The sequence below is a fragment of the Lithobates pipiens genome, unplaced genomic scaffold (genome assembly GCF_037356315.1).
Source record: "Lithobates pipiens isolate NorthernLeopardFrog02 unplaced genomic scaffold, aLitPip1_a1.2 Scaffold_22, whole genome shotgun sequence".
Taxonomy (NCBI): Eukaryota; Metazoa; Chordata; class Amphibia; order Anura; family Ranidae; genus Lithobates; species Lithobates pipiens.
In genome coordinates this window covers 278,100,881-278,122,906 of record NW_027507784.1, presented here as the reverse complement: position 1 = coordinate 278,122,906, position 22,026 = coordinate 278,100,881, and the positions used below count along the sequence as shown (strand labels likewise).

The following is a 22,026-nucleotide window of genomic DNA, read 5'->3' as shown; positions in this document are numbered from 1 at the left end:
CGCAAAGCCCCAGTGTGAAAGTATCCTTAAAGTATGTTTATTTCTGCCTGGAGATCAGATTTGCAATACACCTGTCATTGCACAGTTGTGGGGCTTGCTGTTTCTGGCCTCTCCCTGAAAATGCTAGCTGCCTGTCTTTAGTACTTCTGAGTCAGACTGCAAACAAGCATACATTATTTGAAAGTAGGAAAAAAAAGTCAGTATCCTTATCTCTAGGCATGTTCTGGCTCAGTGACTTGGAAAGAATTGAGGTAAAAGTATTTTCAGGACAGCCAGAAAGAAGTCAATAATGGTTAAGCACATATTTCTCTCATGACAGGTTTCCTTAAATATAGAATTTGTATCAACTCCTGCATACCAAATGATACTTCACATTAGATTGACAGATGAAGTGCTTCACTGGCTACTGAAGTGCTAACGAACATAAATATATTCATCCAGTTATTGGCTATACAGACACATTCATTGTGTTACATTTTTACAACCCAATCTTTCACTGTTAGGCCAAGAGGAAATATTTTTTCCAGCGCATCCTTTCTAAGCCTTTTTTATTCAAGAGGAACCTATGAAATCATTTTCGGGTCTCGGGAAACCCCTGCTGAATTTTTTTCATATCTTCAGCTACATTAGTGTGATCACTGAGTTGCAGAATGAAAATAATTAAGAACGTACAGTATGTAGATTGTTTAACTCCTACAACAGAGCTTTTTTTTTTTTTTTTTTTTTTTTTTTTTTTTTTTAAACATCCTCCCCCTCTACATGACAAAATGATTTTCAGCAGTGATCATTAAATGTAATTATAATAATGAACAAGAAATAATTAAAGCTAATGAACATGGTAGTGTTCCCTTGCATTAATGGTCTATAGAGTAATGCCACCCCCAACATTAGTGGTCAGTGGAGAAATGGCACCCTACATATGTGGTCATTGGAGACATTGCATGCTTTCATTTGTGGTCATTGACGAATTGGCCCCCTTACATTTAAGTTCAGTGGAGAATTGGTCCCCTTACAATTATGGTAATTTAAGAATTGCCCCCCTTACATTTATGGTCAATGGAGAATTGGTCCCCTACATTTGTGGTCAGTGGAGACATTCCATTCTTTTATTTGTGGTCAATGAAGAATTGGCCCCCTTACAATTGGGGTCAGTGAAGAATTGGCCCCCTTACATTTATTGTCAGCGGAGAATTGGCCCCCTTACATGTGTGGTCAGTGGAGAATTGGCCCCCTTACATTTGTGGTCATTGGAAAAATGTCCCCCTTACATTGGTGGTCAGTGAAGAATTTGCCCCTTTACATTTGTCATCAGTGATGAATTGGCCCCCTTACATTTTTGGTCAGTGGAGAATTAGCCCCTTTACATTTGTGGTCAGTAATGAATTGGCCCGCTTACATTTGTGGTCAGTGGAGAATTGACCCCCTTACATTTGTGGTTAGTAATGAATTAAGATAAATTGGAAGAACTGGCACTCTGAAATCCATCCATATTCTTTATTCAGATAAAATCAAGTTACAGGGTAACTGCTGACATGTTTCGGCGAGTAGCCTTGGTCTGTAATGAATTGGCCTGCTTACATCTGTGGTTAGTAAAGAAATGGCCCCCTTAGTTTTGTGGTCAGTGGAGAAATGCCCCCCCTCACATTTGTGGTCAGAGAAGAAATGGCCCCCTTACATGTGTGGTCCGTGAAGAAATTACCCCCTTAGATATGTGGTCAGTGGAGAAATGCCCCCCTTAGATTTGTGGTCAGTGGAGAAATGCCCCCCTTAGATTTGTGGTCAGTGGAGAAATGGCCCCCTTAGATTTGTGGTCAGTGGAGAAATGGCCCCCTTACATTTGTGGTCAGTGGAGAAATGCCCTCTTGCGTTCATTTCAGTGAAGAAGTACCTCCTTCTTGCACTGAATAGATATGCAAATGGGAACCAAACCACAACGTGAAAAAGTGCCTTTGATTGTCCTTAATATGTCACATGAAAACAGCCCATGCATTTCAAGGGGCAACAAACCACCTTCATCAGGGCTTAGAAGAATAGAATAAGGACTTGAATGGGCTCAAAGGAAACAGAAACAAAATGGATCTATATGTAACCTGAAGTAAAAATTCCTTTTGGTTTAGAATTATAACACTAATCAGCAGTGAAACATTGAATGTCAGTAGAAAACTCTGCCTCTAGAAGTAAAAGTTGACTATCAATCTGCCACTGCTCAAGGAACCTATAGTAACCTGTGAAGCTACCTTTGGGTTTCACTGAGCCATCCACTCAAGATTACTTTTCAGAGGGCTAACAAAAGTGTAAATGAGCCCAAAAGCTGATCTAGTGTATAATTGTGGAGACATTACATGTCAAAACTACAGAAACAATATGCTGAAGAACACAATTGATTTGAAGATTTCTTAGCTGTTTTTTTTTTATCATTATAGTGATATCATATATCATACTTATCCACCTCTTAAGAACAAGAGATAAGCATTTGATAAAGTATGTTTATGTAGGCAGTACTTACAGGAAGAGTCATTAAAGTGGATGTAAACCCACTCTCATCCTTTCTAAACTACTGCAATATTGGTTATCTAGAAGGATATACATGCATCCTGCATGTATACTTATCTGTCAAATGTCTCCCCTCTGTCTACTATGAGACCCGAAAAACTGATTTTGTGAGTGGGTCTGTTTTCCAAGGCTCAGTGGGTGGAGTCTTGATGTCATTAGACTCCCCGCCCACCTCTACACTTCCCTTATGAACATGCATTTTCTCCTGTGTATTTCTTACACTGAACTTCTGCTATGATCACTAACATCCAGTCAAAACCCCAAAAAGTCCCCACATGACTTCAGCATGCCAAATCATGCTGAGGTGCGGAGCAGCCATTCCTGGCAGAGCAGCAGAAGAAAGGAGTGGGAGGGAATTAAAAAATAATGCATGTCTCTTAGGCAAGTGCACGAGATATGTAAATCACCTGTCACTCACAGCAAGGGGGAGGATTTGACAAAGTTTTTCTCTGTTTGTCAAGATTTATCTGACTGAACAATAAAAGAGGATTGCTCAGAGCTGGAGTAACTCTTTGTGGCAAGACTGGGCTCAAATGATAGGAAATCTTATACTCTACATTATGACATCAGGAAAAAATAAATAAAAATTGGGTTTACATCCACTTTAAGCTTATTTATAGTAAGAAAGTGTGATCAACAGCAAGCTCTTTACATTATTCTGAAGATACGCTCCACCTACAGCTAAAAACATAAGTGTTTGATAGAAAGACCACACTACATAAATTAACTGGAATTTCCAGAATAAAAACAAAAATAGAACTCCCCCTAATATTCACAGTTTTGCTCCCCCTGCAGGTAAAAGAAGTGACTGCAGAGAGTCATTGATAAAGGTACAATGCCCCCATTGTCTACAAAGCGACTTCAGAACTTAAGGTCCCCTCTGTATTACATAGAGAGCGATGACAAGCAAATTACATATTTAAAATTTTCCTGGAAATCCTCTATAACTACTTAACCTCTGCCTATTATAAGCACATGGGTTAAATTTCTTTTTTATGTCCTATGGTGTTATTTGCATGCTTATACAGGGCTTTCTTCTAAATATTTTCTTAAACAAATATTTGAAGCACTCAGGTCAAATATTCGGCACTCAGCTGAACAGGAGGCATGCTTTGCTACATACGCTGTTGTCTCTGCTGAGGAGTACAGAATCCAGAAGGAATTTGTCGTTGTTTAAATAAGTCAATATTGTTTTTGCAGTTCTGTGCCCAGATGAAGCAGGACGCTGGGCTCCAGACGATGTCAAATATGTGCTTCTGTAGTCAGATTGTGCTCCCTCCAGGCTACCTTCAGAGCCATTTGTCTCTGCCCAGCCACCGCTTGTAATGGTCTTCTCTCTCTCTCGCTCTCTGGTTGTTATCCTCCAGAGGCTCTGCAGGTGTGGAGTGCTCAGACCACAAAGTGTGGTTAAAAGGAAAGGGTTAATGTGGGTCACCATGTGTAATGTCTTATTTAGGAGATCTGATAGCAAAAGCGAGAGGGAAAGTATCTCTAATGCATAAGGACCCTAATGAGGTCTCCAATTTGTGGGTTAGAATTTCATTTGAGGGATGTAAAGTATAAAAGCTAAAATAAAGCGATAACAGCAGGCCTAAGATGTACTTTCTTTATGCCTTGTACATATGGGTTTCAGCTTCCATAGGTATGTACAAGAGCTGCGCGAGTAATCATCAAGAATCGTTATCGCAATTTTTTTTCCCCGTTGCGATCTTGACAAAAATGTTTCATGATTCTTTCTATGCAAAGAATTCTCTGCTCTTCTGAAGCCATAGACGTCAAAAGAAAGGAAGAAAAAATTAAAAAACGGGCAATGAGGAAAGTTTAACCACTTAAAGCGGTTGTATAGTCTTTTTTTTTTTTTTTTTCGTTTGCCTACAGGTAAGCCTATAATAAGGCTTACCTGTAGGTAAAAAAAATATCTCCTAAACCTGTATGGTTTAGGAGATATTCCCCTCACAATGAGCCGCTGACTGCTTTAAAGTGGATGTAAACCCAAATATTTATTTTTATGTCATCACTATCCCTTCCCCACTTTATTTATGTATTTTATTTGTGTGTTGTGTGTCACGTTTTATGTTGTCACTGCACGTTTGATGAGTAGGGTGCCAGTCCTCGGGCCAACCCTGAAAGTCTTGTGGGAAGGTGGACATAGGCCTTCTGGCTTGGTACGCCCTCTCTTTGGGGGGCCTTCCTTCGGGGGAGCCCCTACCCAAGTACCTAGGTGAGTCTGTTTCGGCAGACCTTCCGGAGAAAGGCGGTTGTCTGGCTTCGGCCAGATGGGCCATGTATTGGTACCTCAGTCCCCGTCTGGAGCCTAACGCCCTGGAGGATCAGGGTAAGGTCCTTCCTAGTGGAGGACAGTAGACACCCGTTGCATGTTTTTGTGTTCACTCTTGAAGTGTGTGCACTTTTTTTGGCACCGGGTGGAAGTTTTTGGGTGTGTTTTGCACGCCACTGGCTTTTCAATAGAAAAAAATAAATAAAAAATGTAGAGTATAAGATTTCCTATCATTTGAGCCCAGTCTTGCTACAAAGAGTTACTCCAGCTCTGAGCAATCCTCTTTTATTATTCAGTCAGATAAATCTTGAAAAACAGAGAAAAACTTTGTCAAATCCTCCCCCTTGCTGTGAGTGACAGCTGATTTACATATCTCGTGCACTAGCCTAAGAGACACGCATTATTTTTTTGAATTCTCTCCCACTCCTTTCTTCTGCTGCTCTGCCAGGATTGGATGTTCCCCACCTCAGCATAATTGGGCATGCTGAGGTCATATGGTTACTTTCCTGTCTTTTCACTGGATGTTAGTGATCATAGCAGAAGTTCAGTGTAAGAAATACACAGGAAAAAATGCATATTGATAAGGGGCGTGTAGAGGTGGGTGGGGAGTCTACTGACATCACGACTCCACCCACCGAGCTCCAGACAATAGACCCACCCACAGAATATGCAGTTTTTCAGTTCTCATAACAGACAGAGGGGGAGACACTTGACAGGTAGGGATATATGCAGGAGGCATGTATATCCTTCCAGATAACCCCTATGGCAGTAGTTTAGAAAGGATGACATTGGGTTTACATCCACTTTAAACACTAAACCTTTTTCTGACATTTGTTGATTTCAAGTTAAAATCATTTTTTTTTACTCGAAAGTTACTTAGAGCCCCCAAACATTATATTTTTTTTAATAAAGACCCTAGAGAATAAGTGGACTTTCAAATGCAATTTGGGAAAAAATTACTTTAATGAATTAAAAAAAAAAAAAAAAAAAAAAACAGTAAAGTTAGCCCAATTTTTTTTGTATAATGTGAAAGATTTTACATTGCGAGAATTGTGATCTTTTTATTCTAAGCAAAAAAATAGTGAATCTCATTTTGCCCAGAATTGTGCAGCTCTAGTATGTACATTAAGCTTCTAGAGAACATTTGCAAAACATTCAGCTAGCATTAAGCAGCCTTTAAAACAACCTCTGTATCCATTTGGGGAGGTTGAATATAAATGTTAAAGTGGTTGTAAACCTCAGACATGAATTATGTACAAAGCATAGCCCTTGATAGTGTGTTCTTGTCTCAATTCAGAGCCGTAAGTGTAATTTCTTTCTGCTACCCCATTCCCCTGCCATCCGCACTACTGAGATGTTTTTTTTGACACCAAGAAAAAAAGGTGATGGGAGGAATCTCCAGCACACAGCCTGTGTAGAGTTGCCACCTCATCCCTTTAACATGAACACATATGAATTACACAGAGTCTAATTTAATACAGATAAGGCACCAAGTGAGTTCAATTACCACCTTAATCAGCCTCAGAACCTGTTTAATTACCTAATATGCATTCAGGTTTAAAGGGATGAGGTGGCAACCCTAAGCCTGTGATTTACAGCCTTAGCTCTGTCCCTGTGTGCTGTGTGAAGGGGGTGTGCTTCAGCTCTCCACCCCCTGTTTTTGACAGCTCAGACAAGCTTTATAAATTCTGGACTTTTGTGGTAGAGAAGAGAATACTGCAGATAAGCAGGTACAACTTATGTAGGAGGATTTGGTTCTTCTCTGTGTATCACCTGAGGCCAGTCATTTCACTGGGTATATGTAAGGGTTTACAACCACTTAATTGGAGAGCTACCGTAATTTTAATCAATTTGCTAAACAGGCCTTAGTAAATTTCTGCACAACTTGAAGCCTGTTGAACATCCGCTTGTTTAAAGTGCTAGTTAGCCGTCCCTGCAAAATCTTTGTTTAACCACTTCAATACTGGCCACTTTCGGCCCTTTCCTTCACAGGCCAATTTTCAGCTTTCAGCTCTCTTGCACTTTCAATAAGAATTGAGCAGTCCTGCAACACTGTACCCAAAATAAATTTTTATTGCTCTGTTCACACAAATAGAGCTTTCTTTTGGTGGTATTTAGTCACAAATCTGTTTTTTATTTTTTGCAATATAAGTGAAAAAAAGTGGAAATTTAAAAAATATATATATATATATTTTCTACTTTCTGTTTTAAAAGAAATCCAATAATATCTAATTTTGTCATAAATTTAAGCCAAAATGTATTCTGCTACATGTCTTTGGTAAAAAGAAAATCCTGCTAAGTGTATAATAATTGGTTTGTGTGATCATGGACATATGTACGCAGATGATCACGGACATATGTGTGCAGATGATCATTGGGACATATGATTTTACATCCCGCTCGGATCGGCACATGATCCTCGGTCTCGGCCTTAGGAAAGGCAGCGGCTTTGGCCTAGCTATGAAGCGGCAGCCATCTTTCTACACCCAATGTGATCGCTCTGTCAAATGACAGAGCGATCACTTGTAAACAAACCGGCGTAGTCATGACGTCGGTTTCTCTCTCCCCTCCGTGTACAGATCTGTACAGTGGAGGGGAGAAATTGGATGGAAGCAGCGCTGTGGGCCGCATCTGTAGTGCCCACAGCGCTGCTCTGTGACAATTACAGTTGCAGCCATCCCTCAATACCCTGCCAATACTCTGCAGTACCCTGCCAATACTCTGCAATACCCTGCCAATACTCTGCAGTACCCTGCCAATACTCTGCAATACCCTGCCAATACTCTGCAGTACCCTGCCAATATTCTGCCAATACTCAGTCTGCAATACTCTGCTAATACCCTGCCAATACTCTGCCAATACCCTGCCAATACCCTGCCAATACCCTGCCAATACCCTGCCAATACTCTGCAATACCCTGCCAATACTCTGCCATAACCCGCCAATACTCTGCAATACCCAGCCATACTCTACCATACCCAGCCATACTCTGCAATACTCTGCCATACTCTGCCATACTCTGTCATACCCAGCCATACTCTGCAATACTCTGCCATACCCAGCCATACTCTATAATACTCTGCCATACCCAGCCATACTCTGTAATACTCTGCCATACCCAGTCATACTCTGTAATGCTCTGCAATACCCAGCCATACTCTGCCATACCCAGCCAATATTACAGTGGGGGAGATTGTGGATATTACAGTGGGGACTATATGGTGGTGGAATTTTCACAGGTTTTTGCAAATTCAATTATTATTTGCTGATCCGAAAAATGATCCGATCCGTGACTCTGATCCGAGGAACGATCCAATCCGTGAGTTTTTTGATCCTTTGCACCCCTAGTTAAAATGCCCCCTGTTAGCAGCATATAGGAGAGTCACACCACACTCTCAAACAAAATGCAGGGGTCTGACTTGTACACTTCAACACTGCTCTGATCAGCAAGACTGGTCAGGGAGTTTGATTGTTGTTAATGAGACCAGTGTGCAGAGGGGCAAGTTGGATAGTTGGAGAGCCAGACTGCTGCATTGTGTAAGGGCAGTGGTCCCACTCTCCTGCGAGTACTTGGTATTTTATTAGTTGCTACAGCATTTAGTGTCATGAACTTGCAAACAGCAGCTTTTAAAATAATGGCCCTGGAACATCCCTATCCAACACCCCCTCCTTCCCATATCCTTTAGTGCTATGCGATCAGCCTCACTAACCTATAGGGAATATTCCAGGGGAACACAGTGCTCTGACTTTGAAGTCTCATGTAGATGTTTACTTATTCCATTGCCAGAGAATTTACAAAAGTTTCCACTGCTGCCAGCTTTTTCCTGGTTATTTTGGCTTTTATAGTCACAATTCAGTACATGATTCAATTTTATGACATTGATTTCTGGGAGGTGTGTGGATCCACTTGATAATTTCTGCTATTAAAAGACAGTTGCAAATGATATGGCCAGCATTACGGTCTGATACCCCAAACATAGTTCTGCTGTGCTGATATTTTGAATCCTCTATTGGTTAGAGACCTTGACACTTTTCATCTGCACGGCTCCTCACACTTTGCTCAAAATGATTGTGTAATCCACATTTCATGAAAAATTAATGCTGCCCCACTGCAGCAGATTTCCATAAGAAAGACTAACAGAATAATAAAACTAGGGGCAATCTGCCAAAAAAAAAAAAAGAAGAAGAAAGCTGGTAAAGATTACCTATACCCAGAGTGTGCTTTTACCAGTGATGTCACATTTTACATCGAACCGTTATATACTCTTGTTTTCAGATTTCAGTTTAAAATGGCAGTTTGTCACAAAAAGTTCTCAGTCGATCATGTCTGAACAATTGGGGACTATTCACATCATTGCGGTGCATTAGCGCGCTTAGCATCAGGGAAGCCCATTCATGTGAATAAGCTGCATGACACACCAAAAATGGTTCATGTAACATTTCTGGAAATATGCTACACTGCAGCACACCACATCTTTTAATGCACTGCGGTGTCCATCGACAAGATGCATTCGGGCCATTCAGAATGAATAGCACTGCATCACGCACATGCATGTAGTAGCATGCATTGCCATTCTTAATGCAACACAGTAGTGTGAATGGACTACATCTGTTGTTAGGCCTGATTCACACCTATGCATTTTTAGTGCATTTTGCAGATTTGCACTGCCATCCATTTATGTAACATGTTCTTTAGTGCAAAATGCAAAAAACTAAAAATGCTTAGATTTGAATTAGGCCTTCACACGGTCAAAGTGTCTTTGCATTGAGCCAACCTAGTCATCACATGATAAAATAAACACTGCTAAAACCTGGGTTGTGGTGTGTTTGCTCATTCAGCATGATTGGACTGCCTAACACAATGCACTTTAACATGTGGCTATGCATTGCAACACAGCAGAAAAATAACAGATACATATATTAAATATGTGTGTGTGTGTATTGTATAGGATGCCAGGGATGGATCCTGGAGGGCAGGTATGTGACTCAATTATTTGTGTTTGTGGTCCCTGCCAGGGGGACTATTTGGGTATAGTTTTGGAGTACTCAGGGTTTCTAGCCCATGCAGGGTGAGAGGTTCTAAGTAGAAATCGGTAAACTGACTTTGAGTTTTCCCAGGATTTGTAGGTCCTTATATGGGATCTGGAATTCGGAGCCTAAGAGAGACTTTGTCTGGAAAAGAGCCTCCAATCCTGACTACAGGTCCTGAATGTAGGCATTGAATGTAAGACATTAATGTGTCTGCAGGAGAGGCCTGAATAGGAACAGTATGGTGTCAGCAGGTGCCTATGAGTTAGAGTGAAGGACACAGCTGTGTTAGAACTGTGGACTGGCTTGTGATCTCAGTCTATCCATTATTATATACAGTATATGTGCTCTAGCTTTCGAGACTCCCAAAATGTATAGTTAGGTCTGCAGTACACTAGGAAGATGTGAGGCAGCCAAATGTATGCAAACCTAGGTGTTCGTTTATGAAGCAGTGAAAGCATTTCACTGACCCATTCTTTGGGTTTCTCAGAGGAGATCTCTCTTCTCCTGGATGCCAGTTTATGAAGCGGTGTAGATCGCTTCTCCTATGGAGGAGTAAAATGATCTACAAACCCTTCAAACAGTGGAGCACGGCCCCTGATACTGGAATCTCGCGAGACTGTATGAGATTACAGTACCAGAAATTCACTGAAACACGAGGTGTCCATTTATTGAGCAGTGCTAAATTATCACTGCTCAGTCCATGGACATTCCCGGAGGAGACCGCCCACCTATTAATAAAATATTTGTCCCCCTACACATATATACATATATATAATGTACACACACTAGAGCTGCACGATTCTGGCCAAAATGAGAATCACGATTTTTTTCTTAGAATAAAGATCACGATTCTCACGGCATAACATCCTTCACATTATACAAAACAAAGTGGGCTAACTTTACAGTTTCGTTTTTTATTTTTTTTATTCATTAAAGTGTATTTCTTTCCAAAAAAATTGCATTTAAAAAACTGCTGCGCAAATACAGTGTGACATAAAATATTGCAAGAACCACTATTTTATTCCTTAGGGTCTCTGCTAAACAATATATATATATATATATATATATATATATATATATATATATATATATAATGTTTGGGGTTCTAAGTAATTTTTTTAGCAAATAATAACTATTTTAACTTGAAACCAGCAAATGTAAGAAAAAGGTTTAGTGTTTAAGTTGTTAAACTTCCCTCATTTACACACCAAAGTACATTCCTTTGATCTAACGGACAAATCGGTACAATGTTTATACTTATGCCTGGTACACACAATGAGATTATCGGACAAATTATCGTCCGTTTTTTTGTGCATGTTAATCTCAGATTGAATCTGATGAGTTAACTAAAGTCACGAAAATTTGCGCATGACAAAAAAAAAAACCGGAAGTGATGTCATGTCCTATAACTCGCGTTTAGCCACGTTTCATTTACAGGCGTTTTTTATTTTTGGCCATTTTGGAAAAAAAAATATATCTTTTTTAAAAGCTTCTAAGCGCAAAAGCGGCTAAACGTGGCAAAACAGACGTTTTAAACATGGGTTACTATCTGTCGAGTTAAATCGTTCAGAAGAGGTTGTAAAAACGTGCCATGTACATGAAGCCTTAGATGCCGGTTTCTAGCTGTCAAGTTAAATCATTCAGGAGAGGTTAAACAACGTCCGTCCCGTGTACATGAAGCCTACATAGGACAATTTGGTTTGTTGCAAGGCTGGTTGGTAATTGCTGGGAATTTCTCTTTGTTGTTTCTTGACATCTACTTAGACAGGGACTGTATTCCTCTGCTGACATCATTCAGCTTATCTGCCCTCTGGCAATGAAGACAAGCCCCCTGCCCAGTCCTGTTGTGCCTGACTGTTTACATGTCATTTCCATTGAGCAGAAGTGGGACCAATGGAAACTGACAAATTTCATAGTATTTTCTTAAAACAAAGCGATTATATAATCCTTAAATAATTTATACTGCATTGAATGATGGGGGATCATTAGCATTCACATACACTTTAATACTTCTTAAACTTGTTGACAACCCCAAAAGTGTCTGCTACCTACTACATTACTTACACTCGATATTAGTTGGCGTTTTCCCCTTATGACACCATAGATTTTTGTAATACTTGCTCTAGAAACCATAGAAGTTCATGAACCCCTACCACCCTCCGAGCAGGAAATCATTTACTACTAATCCCTTTGCTATCTGCTTTCTTGCTGGGTTTGATCTCAGTGTGATTCGAGTAAAAATGTGATGAATAACCATTTAAACATTTGCCTCAAGGCAGGAACTTGTGAAAAGTGTTAACGTAAAAGAAACTTGTCACGAGATAAACACTTAAGTAAGTTATTACTGACCTCATTGTGAAAAATGCTGTTTCCTGTAATGTTGATGTTCTCGCTTCAGTTTTAATACTATGACCTGGACCATGTTTGCTTTTTGGACAGTTGCTTGGGTCAGAAACAAAAGCCCAAACTAAAAAACTGACAGCTCCGGTCAGAGCAGCTGTACTAACAGTCCGATGTTAGTACAACAATCTCCCCCCATTGAGCTGTTGTGTCCTGACAGAGGAACAGCCCCCCCCCCCCCCCCCCCACCATAACACTTCAGTCAGTGCTCTCAGCCATTGACTGAGAGCGGTTATCAAGAGTTGGTCAGCTGCTGGTTTTCCAGCATGCTCGTCTGATCGAAGCCGGCTTCTGTTGGACCGGCTGACATACACACGGGCTGAATGTTGGCCGGTTTTTATTTAACCTACCAATGTCTCGTGACATTCGTGCCCAGGTGTACTAGGCATTAGAAATTATGGAGGTCAAAGGATCAACATGGCAGGTGGCTTCAGTTTGCCTAACAACAGTGTGAACAGCAAGCTTTGCTAAAGAGTTTACAAGCTTTGTTGAAGCTTTTAAAGTACCATTCCGCGCCAGTTTGTAAATGTTGAACACAGATCCTAATGGCAGTGCTGATTGCCACTTTAAACAAGCTGCTAGCAGGCTTCAGCAGGCTTTTAACAAGCTTCAAAACGGGCTGAAGCATGCTAGCAGTTTGTTTAAAGTGGCAATCAGCACTGCTACTAGGATCTGTGTTCAGCAATTTACACACTGGAGCTAAGTGGTACTTTAATAAGCTTCAAAAAAGCTTGCTGAAAGTTCTTCAAAAAGCTTTGGCAAAGCTTGCTGTTACACTGCTCTTATACGGGCTGAAGCCTGTGTGAAACAGGCCTTTGACAGGCTTCACTGCGTGTGTTACCCCTTCTTGATACAATGCATGTTGTGTTGCATTTAGACTAGCATTTTAATGCAGACATACAGTAGCTGCCAACATAATGAATGTTATGGTTCACAGTTTTTGGAGGAATTGTGGTGTGCTATCAGCCCCAGCACTACCATCCCTTCATGTGGTACTGTGCACATTGTGTGACATTTAGACCCCTTTCACACTGGAAGTGCCTTTCAGGCATTTTAGCGCTAAAAATAGCACGTAGAAAGCATCTCTCAAGCCTCACCAGTGTGAAAGCCTGAATGCTTTCACATTGGGGTGGTGCGCTTGTGGGATCGGGAAAAAAAAATCCTGCAATCAGCGTCTTTGGGGCGGTGCGAGAGGGGAGGGTGTATACACCACTCTTACACTGCCCCTGCCATTGAAATCAATGGGCAGCAGCGCTTTGCGGGCAGTTTTAACCCTGAAAAGCGCCTCTCAAGCCTCACCAGTGTGAAAGCCTGAGTGCTTTCACACTGGGGTGGTGCGCTTGCAGGATCGGGAAAAAAAAATCCTGCAATCAGCGTCTTTGGGGCGGTGCGGGAGGGTGTATATAACGACGCTCTTAAACCGATCCTGCCATTGAAATCAATGGGCAGCGGCGCTTTGTGGGCAGTTTTAACCCTTTCCTCGGCCGCTAGCGGGGCACTGCTATAACAGCAGTAAAGCGTCGCTAAAACTAGCAGTGCTTTACAGCTGACATGGCTGCGCTAGCAGCGTGAAAGGGCTCATAAGCCTTGTACACACAATCAGATTATTGGACAAATTTTCATCAGTTTTTTGTTGGATGCCAGTCTCAAATGACAAGTGAAGAGGGTATTCGCCATCAGAAAATTTTCAGACTACAGAATTCAACGTCAGAAGTGACGTAATGTGTTGAATTGTTTTGTATGTGTTCTTTCATTTCTGAGCATGCCTAGTCTTGCTCTTCAGATTTTTTTTTGTCAGAAAACTGTACTTATGAAAAGAAAATCAGATGTTGTGGTCACATCAGACAACAATTTTCAAGCCTGCACATCCTGTTTTTGTCTGCCGAAAATTTGTAATCGGCTGTCAAAAGCAGCATACTAATGGTCAGAAAATCAGCAGATCTTTCATCGGATCAAATTTATCTTCAGATTTTCTGACTGTGTGTGTACAGGCCTTTAGAATGGTAGTGCTATACACACCACTAGAGATCACTGCAATTGCTGCACTGCCTACTCAATGCTTTATTCCTATATCCACATACACAAAACAATTCTAGCTTTAGTGATCACATACAATAGTTGCCAACATACCGAGCCTTATATTTCACTTTCATTGCCTAAAACACTGCATTTTTTTTTTGCTCGCCAAATCAAAATGACTGGCCTGCCGTAGTGTACCACAACCCACATAAATGCACGCATTAACACACACAAAGTGTGACGGGGGCCCATGAAGGCCAAACAGGCCTGCCACAAAGTGTCTTTCTGCTATGTATGTATCATACAGCATTAGAGAAGCTGGAATTCTTTATTTCAAAAGTTTTATTGCATAGTTACAGTAAAAACATTTCTGCAATTTCAACCTAAATCTTCCATCTTTGCAGGCCTCTTTCACATGGGGGGTTAATAGAGTTGGACATTCAGCCACACAAGTCAAACACAGTGTTTTTCAAGCGAAGCAGCCAATCCGTCCAAAGCCTTTTGCGATTAGAAATGCTTGAATGATTACTATGTTGCAGAGAGGACTTTAATCCTCAGATCTGTTTACAGACACGGGTCCAGGCTGCCCGGAAGGGCAAAGGCCTCAGATGAAGGCCTGCGGCTCCATGTCTCATTAGGAAAGTCATTTTATCCCTGCGTGTCTCTTTTAGCAGAGGGAAGGGAAAGCGCTCCATGACAAGGATTTATTACACCTGTAAACTGTCCTGGACAACATGGAGGGGGTATCTGAGGGTTCACTTTCTTTATTCATTCATAGCGGGAGTGTAGACTCCTACCCTACGCTTGCCTCAGATATGTTTGTCTTATCTGGATAGCTTTCTGCGCCCAACCCTTTGGTGACATGGGGATGGCTTTGCTAGAAAGCAGTTTGTTTTCTGTGATGTTGACAGTATAATGAAGCGCCAATGATGCATGGCTCCTGGCTACCACATAGATAACATCATACAAAGAATAAATAGTGTGGCCTCACAAAATAAGTGTAAGGAGCAAAATACTTAAAACATTTGTTTACTCAGGATACCATTCCGTGTCGTTTGCTCTTTGCAACACAAGCAAGCTGCGTGCTTCCAACATTCGTAATGTCAGCAGAGCCTGTTCTTACCAGAGCGAGGCATTGCAGTTTGAAAATATGCTGCCAGTCCAGGCTGACTTCTAGTCAATTTAATGGAGACAACGTGCAAACTGCAGTAATGCTTACAGCCATCATGTTGTACTGGCGGACGTTAGTAATGTGATTTCAGGTTGATTGCTGTTAGCTATTGTGCTTTAATGGCTGGTTCACACTGTGATGCACTGCACTGCAGCAAGTGCGTTTTCGTGCACTATGGTATGCTGCTTTTTGGCAGCTCATTCAAAATGTAATACACCTCATCGAACACAGAATGAGTGCATGCAACATTCTTTTGTAGGGCACCACAGCACACATTGTTTGCGCATTGGGCGGGCATTCAAAATGTGACACTATGCGTTGTGGAACTTCATGCATTTTACCATAACACGCTGGTGTGAATGAGCCCTAATTCTTGCACTGCTTAATTAATAATTCCGGTCATGTCACCATGACTAATTTACACAACAATAAAATGTTATGATGTTAATCGTTCAATTTGAAAGATTAACGGGCCATTCACATTGTTGCAGGGTATTAACATGCGTTGTGTTAACGAATCTCATTTACTTTAACCGCTTGCTGACCAGTCACCGCAGTTGTACTGCAGCAGAATAGCACGGGCAGGCGAATCACTGTTATGTTACGTTGGTTCCTAAGGCGGCACTAGGGGCGCACACACCCACTGCTCGCCCCCCGGAGCTGATGCAAGTTCCCGGGCTCCCGCGATTACTCGTAACATGGCAAAAACCGGAATCTCTGAGGGGAGAAGTGACAGATTGTCTGTTCATACAAAGTATGAACAGAGATCTGTCATCTCCCCTAGTCAGTCTCCTCCTCCCTTCAGTTAGAACACACGTTAGGGAACACCCTTAATCGCCCGCTAGTGTTAACACCTTCACCGCCAGTGAAATTTTTACAGTAATCAATGCATTTTTATAGCACTGATCACTGTATTAATGCCAATGGTCCCAAAAATGTGTCAAAATTGTCTGATGTGTCCGCCATAATGTCACAGTCATGATACAAATTGCAGATTGCCAAAATTACTAGTAAAATAAAAATAATAATAAAAATGCTATAAATCTATCCCCTATTTTGTAGACGCTAGAACGTTTGCTCAAACCAATCAATATATGCTTATTGCAATTTTTTTTACCAAAAATATGTAGAAGAATAAATATCGGCCTAAACTGAGGAAAAATTAGCTTTTTTAAAAAAATAAATAAAAATGGGGATATTTATTATAGCAAAAAGTAAAAAATATTGTGTTTTTTTTCAAAATTGTCTCTCTTTTTTTGTTTATAGCACAAAAATAAAAAAACGCAGAGATGATCAAATACCACCAAAAGAAAGCTCTATTTGTGGCAAAAAAAGGACATAAATTTTGTTTGGGTACAGCGTTGCACGGCCACGCAATTGTCCGTTAAGGAGGGAGTCCACCTAAAAATTTTTTATTAAAAGCCAGCAGCTACAAATGCTGCAGCTGCTGACTTTTAATAAATGGACACTTACCTTTCCTGGAGTCCAGCGATGCTGAAGTCAAGCAATCGCTCGGCTGTTGGCTGCTGCCGGCGCTATTCTTGGTGAGGGAATCAGGAAGTGAAGCGTTCACTTCCCGGTTCCCTACTGCACATGCGCGAGCCGAGTCACAGAACGCAATGAGAATGGTCCGCGCCGTCTCTGGGACCCGTGTGTGTCCCAGCAGACAGCGTGGTGGGACAGGAAGAGGCATAGACTCCCGTGAGAGTCTATGCCCAGTAGTGGGTGCAAATACCAGTCTTAGACAGGTAGCTGCACCCCCCTCCCTCCTGAAAGGTGTCAAATGTGACACGGGAGGGGGGGAGGGTTCCAAAAAGCGGAGGTTCAATCTTTGTGTGAACCTTTGCTTTAAATCAACGCAGTGCCGAATCGCAAAAAGGGCTCTGGTCAGGAAGGAGGTAAAATCTTCCGGGGCTGAAGCGGTTGAATGAGTTGTGAACACACTGCAATGCATGAAAAAAGTACCTGCACCATTCATCCAATGCAGAGAACTACAACATTGTGGTGCTCAATAGCAGAGGCAGCAGATTTGAACAGAAGTACCTCTTGGAAATGTGCATTGCTTTAAACAGCACAAATGTAAATGCAGCCTAAACGTGATTGGTTCCTATAGGTCAGAGGTCTCCAGCCTTTTCAAAACCAGGGCCACATTGTATATTTTCCATATATTTGCAGGCTGAAAAAAAAAAAATCATCTTTAGGCCTCTTTTACACGGGTTGTCCGATGAGGTCCGCCTGTCAGTTTTTCAGTCGGGCCATTGTCTTCTATAGAGCGGCGGATGTTAGGGGACACATGTCCACTAACACCCGCCACCATTCCAATTCAATCCTCTCTGCCAAAAACATATGTATGGTGGTCCTATTTTTCCATATGTCTGGCGCATCGGATGGAAACGGACAGACAGTCTGTTTGCATTGGATTGCCCCATAGAAGAGAGTGGGATTGTATCACACAGGACTCGGTGAAAATTCGTATTGGAGCCGCAGCGGAGATTTGTGAACAGACTCCATAGAGAGCTGGTCACAATCTCCCGCTATCTCGAATTGGAAGCAGGGAACCCAGCCTCATGTGCATTTTTCACGCATTACCATTCATTTTTGGGTGACAGGTGCTTTGAAGAAAATTGAACTTCTAACGATTTAAACAACCTCTCTCGAAGCTGCATTGCACTGGGAAATAAGAAAGGTTCCATTCAAAAGAAAAGTACAAGCTGAAACTTCACACTTTTGAGCAGTCACCTGTAGCAACCAAACATGTTTAATCTTTGGAGCAAGTAACCCATCAAGCTACTGAGCCGTGGAAAGTATTCAGGAGAGAAGTTCACTTTTCAGACTTGACTGCCTGGGAACCACCTCCTCCTTAATAAACAAATCTGCAGTGTCTAATCTGAAATATATAGCTATAGACTCTCAATAAAAGCTAGAAAGATTTCAACCTGACGGAACTCTTATAGGATGATAGGGAAGTGTTTTTACACCCGTTCACATTGGCACGATTTTCATGCCAAATTGCAGGCAATGCCACTGTCCCAATTAGTGCAACTTTGCGGCGCCACACTGATTTCCAAAAGTACTTCCTGCACTACTTTTGCCAATTTAGGGGGGCGATTTCAATAGACATCTGTGCATAAACCCGCACGGATGTCTTTCAAATCGCCCCAAACTTGCACTGAAATGCGGGTTTGAAATTGTGTTCAGCTGAAACCTGCGTTCAGCGTGAATGTACTCTAAAGGACATAGCATGAAAAGAAGGCGGTGGGCAGGGGGCTCGCGAACGTGCACAGTAATCCGATGCTTGCATGCTCGTAGCATATAAATGCCAAAAGTTACTTTTAGGATGCAAGAGACGTGGCACCACGCAGACATCATAAAATACACCGAGACCCACATTTGGCATATAGGATAAGGGCTCTTGCATACTGACACTTTTTGTCAAATAACATAAATTGTGGCGTATTTCCACACCTGAGATATACATCTGCTGCATACAGCCAACCGTAGTAATAAATGGCTGTATGAAATGGTATGTAGGTTTATGCTTCTACTTATGTAAACCTGCCTCTGGGTATACAGCCATGGACACAGTCTGCATCCAGGGGCATACAGCTTTACACATTTGCAGATTTACACAAGTTGTGCCATTAAGCGGCATACAGCCATTCATTACTATGGTCAGCTGTATGCGAAAGTTGTGAATCCCAGGCGCAGAAATACACCCACAATTTACATTGTATGCCCAAAAAACACCCATGTGCACAACCCCTAAAAGAAATCCTATTGTGCAAGAAAAACAAAAGTTAATGGAAATTACACTCAGCATACAGAATGTGTGAAGCAGTACTGTGTCACGTTTATGTGTGTATAACAAGAAATATCATACAATGTCTATATGTAAATTGTCTGTTAGACACAGTAACCAAAGCAGCAAAATACACATTTCCTGCATTTTACACCTATAAACATTTCATAACTGCCTTGTAAAATACAGGATACTTGCCAGCTACGCAGGGAAGACGCGGCTTGCTCAGGTCTCTGGCAAATGAGAGGGGTCAAGGAAATTTTACATCATGCAGGGTGACGGGGACAATAACGGGAAGGGTGACTTCCTGGATCTACCATCATAGAACACTGATTAAGCCTTAGGGCAGATCAGGTAGGCTTCTATTATGGCACAACTCTATATGATGTAATCTCAAAAGTACTTCTCAATACATTACATAACTCTGTTCACAAAATACACATTGGTAGTTGGCTGTGGTTTGATAATTCTAATAATTCCTTTGCAACCGGGGCAGCTGTAGATAAGGATTATAGAATTCTGCAGACAAAGCAAGCCTTAATGTCTTAATACCCAGAGCTGTATATCATCGAAAATGAATTTTGCCGTCAAACAGCAATATTTTCAAACCACAAATGTGAGATTGTTATTTTTCTCTGCGGGTGGGTTAATGAAATGAAGAACCTGTCAGTGTGTAGGCAAAGGCTACCAATCGACTCCAGAAAAATGACAGTTAGAATCTGACTGGGTTCCATAATAAAAAAATATTTTCATCCACCAATAGGCAATACTCCCTATTAAACAAGCCTTGGCATCTGCAGAAGATGTCATTTTTTTTATACATCACAGAAGGTAATGAATAAGCCCTCTGTAAAGGGCCTAATGAACAAGCAGATTCTTCCCTCTGTTCCCCCATTAGGAATATAAAAGGGGAGCCTCTGGATACTATGGGGTACAAGAACTTCGTTTAAAGGGTTAGTTCATCTATTTAGAAAAAAATTAACTTACACCCTACCCTCCCTCACCCCTAGCACCCCCTTGATCCCAGCTGTACTTCCTTTCATCGGTGGGTGATGAACTGTCAGTTCACCATGTACCCAGTGTAGCAGCTCGGGGATTTGAAATGCCCGATCTTCTTTCCCTTCTTTTTGCATAACTTTTGGGATGATTCTCAGCAATTCTCTGTGCCAGGGCTGAGCATTCAGAATCATCCTGATCCATCCCAGAAGCGCTGTAGAAAGGAGGGGAAGAACAGCTGGGATTTCAAATCTCCGCGCCACTACATATCTACATGGGCACTGGCAGCTCATTACCCATACAGGTAAGTACAAGGGGAGGGGGGGGGGGGGTAGGGTGTTAGTTTATTTTTTTTCTGGAAAAAATAAACTTCTACTTTAAGACATTTTTACTGCCCATTTGGGCTGAAGTAGAACAGGTGTCCAGGAGTAGGGATGAGCCCAGGCGCGTTTGCATGCTCCACATGCAAAGCCCGCCAGGAAGTTGGCGCAGCTCTGCGCAAATCACTGGCAGTGGGACATTGCCTGATCTCTGCAGCTGTGCATCGGGGCAATGTCTCACTGCCTGTGATTAGCACAGCGATGCGCCGACTTTCTGGCGGGCTCTGCACGTGGAGCATGTGAACACGCCTGAGCTCATCCTTATCCAGGAGCATGGACACACCAAAACACTTGTGTCACAGGCGCTTCAATTAAAGCCTATGGGGCCAAAAAACACATGACACATGACACTCACAGATTTGACTGAGCACAGAGATGTGAACAGCCAGAAAATTGACTTGACGTTAAACAGTGTTGCACATATGAAATTGTGCAAAAATGTGCAACAAAACGGTGAATAGAGGCTTATATAGGAGGCTTAGTGTAGCAATGCAATCAAATTGGCAACTACTGAAGCTGAACCGGCGTCACTGCAACCGGCGGTAGGTCACCCATGTGTGTGTTAAGTAAACTGAGTACTGACCATCACACTTTTTTTTATTTGCACTAACATTCAAATCTTCAATACAAGCTTTCCGTGTTTACTTCTTCACAGCTCTCTGAATTCTAACACTCAACTATTTCACTTCCCATAACAATACTGTTTTTGTTGCAAGTGTACTAATACGGCTACAATCACCTCAAGCCTGATTATCCCCATAATACAGCACGCAAGCAACCTCAATTCCAGGATGGACATTAAAGATAGACTCACCTGGCATTTCCAGCTAGGAGTCTGCTGCCTGCAGCTCAGATGACAGGGACATTTTGCACATCAGACTGGAGAAGACAAAGGTCTTCAGATCCTTCAGTACAGAAGGCATAGAATAATACGGCTTACAATGAGAGTGCTGACAGGGACTGGAGCCCAGCTCCTGGCACTGCTAAACTTACTGTGTACACACGTGACCTCGTATACACACAAAATCCTCACAGGCTTTAGCCAGGCAGCTCTGATTGGCTAGCAGCTTTATTACAAAAACAAGCTCTCCCCTAATCATAGCTCTAAACGATTCTGACAGCAGGGTTAAGGGGCATTATTGGTGGTGCCTGATCGTTGCCCTTAGGCTTCCCCAGCCAGCCAAATGCCTTTGTTTGCTTTAAAGAGAGGGGGGAGCATGTGACCCGTCCTGAAAAACCACAGTATTAGGGCAACATGAAGACCTTTTAAATGCTTTATAAAATGGGACCCTAATGAATAGATAACCAGGGGGAAAACAAAAAGAAATGCTTCCTACGCGTCTGATCTTCCATTACTAGAAATCACACAAAATCTAAGTGACAACTGATTATCACTTGA

General features: G+C 41.8%; 2 protein-coding genes across 3 annotated transcripts in view; one reads left to right on the top strand and one right to left on the bottom strand.

Annotated features, from left to right (window-relative positions):
• CHLSN (cholesin) overlaps positions 1-22,026 on the top strand; it is a 573,216-nt gene that overhangs the window by 328,638 nt on the left and 222,552 nt on the right. The gene's annotated exons all lie outside the window — the stretch shown is intronic.
• Positions 1-22,026, bottom strand: part of GPR146 (G protein-coupled receptor 146) — a 90,617-nt gene that overhangs the window by 19,412 nt on the left and 49,179 nt on the right. Inside the window, exon 1 of one of the 2 annotated variants that reach the window (XM_077449079.1) lies at positions 21,442-21,615. The exons of the other annotated variant lie outside the window; for it this stretch is intronic. The gene's annotated coding sequence lies outside the window, so the exon portion shown is untranslated. Of the gene's footprint in view, positions 1-21,441; positions 21,616-22,026 lie in introns of those variants that run through there. 2 annotated transcript variants of the gene reach the window in all.